Genomic DNA, 4,502 nt, shown 5'->3' on the forward strand with positions numbered 1-4,502 from the left:
AAAAAACTTTCACATATGTACGGTTTTAATATAGCTTATAAACCAATGAATAAATTGAATACATTTATTAAAACAGGAAAGGATGCTTTGCCTAAGGATGACCAATGCGGAGTAGTTTATAAAATTAATTGCTTAAACTGTGAATCTTCTTATGTTGGCCAAACCAAAAGGAAATTAAAAACTCGGATTAAAGAACATAAGGCTGATATAAGAAAACCTTCTTCCGAAATTTCTGTGGTCTCACGTCACCGTATGAATGAGATGCATGAATTAGATTGGGATAATATAAGAATTTTAGATAAAGAACAATCTTTAGCGAAAAGAAGAATTTCGGAAATGATACATATAAAAAGACAAACAAGTGGTATCAATAAGCAAAGTGACACGGAAGGTTTGCCTGAGGTTTATTTTCCTCTTCTAAAAAAGGATGTCTCTTTCTGTTAATAAACAATTCTAGAACTTTCTAAAAATTTTGACTCAGATATATAAATAGTGGTAAAATATATGATAGGACAAATAACAACACATAATGTCACGACAAAATTCTAACTGTGTAAAAGAAATATTCGAGATTTATCGTCTGGTTTTTTTGCTGTAAAACAGGTAATGATTCTTTTTCTTTATATTCTGACTAGAAGATTTTAATATATACAATTTTATTTAGAATCAGGAAATTCTTGTTCTACACTTTTCTTGATATGACAATTGACCGTGTAACATTACTGCATGAAGCATCTTCACATACAAAAGAACATGTTTATTTAATTACAACTCTCGACTGTTGAATTTAATGTCAACTAGATGTAACTCTGCGTTTTAAGAATATTATTGAATTACTGAAGATGGCCAGATTGTGGCCGAAACGTTTAATGTTTTAATGAATGTAATAATAATTAAATATCACAAACTATAACTTGTGCTGTAGTTTTTTATGCTCTTATTTTTTATATGTGTTTATGAAATATTTTTTGGGAAGTATATATATAAAATTATGTCTATATAACGTCTTTAAGATGTCTTGTGAGTCGATTTATGACATCCTAAAGACATTATTCTTATGACGTCTTATAGACTTGTCTGATACTGACATATACTACTTTGTTTTTAGAGAATATTTCTTAAACAAAAGATAAAAATAAAACTTTAAATACATAAATACAAACTAAAAAGTGTCTTCTATCAGATAACACAAGCAGATAATATAAAATATTTCTATAATGCATAATTTAACAAAAATGGAGCGTCTGACGCAAGGCTCCAAAACTGACATTGTGGGCAGTAATGCCACATATTCCTATTCTTTTTCTTTTACAGAACTTATCTGTACAAAATATATCTACAAATGAATTGTATATAAGATTTTCCAGAATCTTTTCATTTCAATGTGAAACATTTTTGTTGAATTATATGTGTATTTTATGTTGTTCTGCAAGATGCAAATATGTAACGCGATAGTTTTTCAAAGGCTTTCTCATATATGTATCATTGCTTTCAGCTTCGATAAAGTTATTTGACACTATAAAGCAACATTACAACGATTAAGTTAGTTCATGATTTGTTTTACGAACAAGTGTTTTATGCTGCATCCCGATTTTATATTTAAAATCGTATTATGAAAAAATTAAGAAAGAAAAAATATAAATAAAATTGATTTAGGAAACTAAAAGCATTTAAAATGACGTAATATTACTAATAATATAGTCACTATTATTTAAATTATTTAAATTACACATTTTGCAAGAGAAAATCATAAGAATTTTATTTTCGTATTCCTAGAATTCATTTTCAGCTGATTTTGTAGAAACGAGCCACAAATATGCGAATTATGCGTTTATACTTTTTTAATTAATTAAACAAGTCATGTTTTTATTAATATTAATGAAGTATAAAGTGTAAAGTAGTAAGTGTAAGTAAGTAATAGTAGTAGTGTAATGTAATTGTAAGTGTAAAGTGTAATAGTTACTTTTTGGAAAAGGGGGTGTCGCTTTAGGAGACCTATATCATAGCGTTTCTCATTAGCAAAACTAGTGCGCACTCAGTGCTCTTTAAAGCCGTGTACACAAATCGACGTAAAGATATATGTTTAAAAAAAATATAGAAACGAATTAAACTGCGAAATCCTCATTACATTTTAACATGTTATTTGATAAAGTATACATTGGGCATTTTATCAATTGAAATAATTTTACATTCAGATTGGAGTAATGTATAATAACTTTAATGTGCACTGACTGCGCACTAGTTCTGCCAATGAAAAATGCTGTCAGTATCGGCGACTTTCACCTATTCAGATTGACCATGTTATGCCCTCGACATTATATATAAATAAAAGTTGTTCGATAATGTAAATTGCTACACATGTTCCAAAACTTGAATAACTTTCTGATATCTTCCGAAAATGTTTGGAAGGTCTAAAAAGCGTCTTTTGAAAAAGTTTTAAAGACGTCTTTCATACATGCATGTTTTCTGAGTACTTAGAACATTTATATAATAAAAAATTATTAATTTAATGATGTATTCTCTATAGGGTGCGTATCAAATCCGGACAAATTGAACAATTTCTTTAAATAAAATGTTTTTAATGAAAAATTAAATATTACAAAAAAATCCTTTTACATAGCACTTGGGAGATCCCTGTAGAGCATAATTATTCAATATATTCCCCATTAGCTTGAATGACAACCTCTATTCTTTCTCGGTCTGAAGCGTTCGCACGCATGCTGTAATATAGCGCTGTCCATGCCGACAAATGCTGCCTCAATAGTGATCCTTAATGACTTAATAACGTCACATTGGGATGCCGAGACTTGTTTGTAACTCTTTCAATTACGTACCCATACGTAGTAGTTTTATTTTTAAACATGATTAAAAAATCAAATTTAAAAATATTAACCAAACCTAGATAGCAAAATACCTTCACGATATTGGTACGGTGAGCGTACAGCGTACTATGTGTGCCGGTACCATATCTGTCGTACGTGCGTACTTAAAGCTTACAGTACCGGTACACCGTATTTTTGATACGCCGTATCGATAATGTACGCCTTAGATACGCATGTTACTAAAATTAATTAATTTTATAGTTTTATTACTAAAATGAGTATTATTAATTAATATGTTATTCTAGAATGCACGTTATAAAATTATAATTAAAAAAAAACGTTTTTCCTTGAATTCGGGAACTATAATTTCATAGTCCTTCGAAGCGGTCATCCGATTGCATACCGATTCTATCCTTGACTTCTGAAATCGTCTAGAAACCGCTGCACTTCGATGATCCACGAACACCTATGCAATCATAGATGTATAGCTATGATACATATGATCCTAATAGAAATTTGTGCAGTTCAACTGAACATCCAGTTACTGTCTAATATTTAATTTTAATGTTATGTACTATCTAATATTTAATTTTAATGTAACGATTTGTATTTTCAGGTTAGGAAATTATACGCTGTACTTTCGCAGTATAAGTAAATTATCATGTATATCGTCTTCGATTAGAGATCTCTACAGTCTCTCTCCTGTCGATAATACGCCGTATTAATGCGATATGGGTCATGTACCATGATATACCTAAACAATACAGGTACAATGTTGATACGCTGTACTATAATATCATGTACACTTTTTGTACTGCTATCATATAGTTACGCCGTACCCCGTCACCTCGTGGCAGGATCAATACCGTAACGGGTATCGTAAGATATCGCATATTTGGTTATCTGGAAATATTTATTAATAATAGCAAATTTATATCAATTGTCGATAATGTCAGCGTTCTTCAATTATCTCCGAGCTCTTGGGGCCCTTTTTATACCGCTGAAAATTTGCTTAGGATTGATGGTCTTTAAATAGTATCTCGCCGGTGACCCTGGGTAAATTTTCGTGACTATCAATGGGGCCCCGGAGGCTCGGGGATAATTGAAGAACAATGACATTACCGACAATTAATAAAAATTTATCATTATTAACATAAATTTTGATAATTTATTAAATTTGTGATTTTTTTTATTATATAAATACTGTATAAATAATAACGTAAATTTTTAATGCTAAAATATCTTATATATTGCCGAAAAATTACAATTTTTTTCTCTACAGTTATCATCTCTGTTGATAATCAAACTCAAAGAGCTAACATAATAACATTAAATTTGACTCACTGATAACATTAAAATTATAGTTTTAAGTAAAACTCGAGTATTATTAAATTTTCTTAATTATTTAAATTTTAACAGTCACGCAAACTTTCATAAACGCCGACCGTCTTTAATAGTATGTCGCATCTCAGTCAGAAATGATCAAATCGATGTCGATTCGACGTCGAAAGCATCAAATCAACATCGAATCGACGTCGATTCGATGTCAATTCCATTATCATTTCTGACTTAGAACATACATAAACAGAAGCGGAATAGAGCATTGAGCTTGATGCAAAAATCTGTGTGAGAGAGAAAGACAGTAACAGGTAAATATTGGTAAAGCGCATGCGTCTGTTC

This window comes from Acromyrmex echinatior, chromosome 2, assembly GCF_024713525.1.
Source record: "Acromyrmex echinatior isolate Ae372 chromosome 2, ASM2471352v2, whole genome shotgun sequence".
Lineage (NCBI taxonomy): Eukaryota > Metazoa > Arthropoda > Insecta > Hymenoptera > Formicidae > Acromyrmex > Acromyrmex echinatior.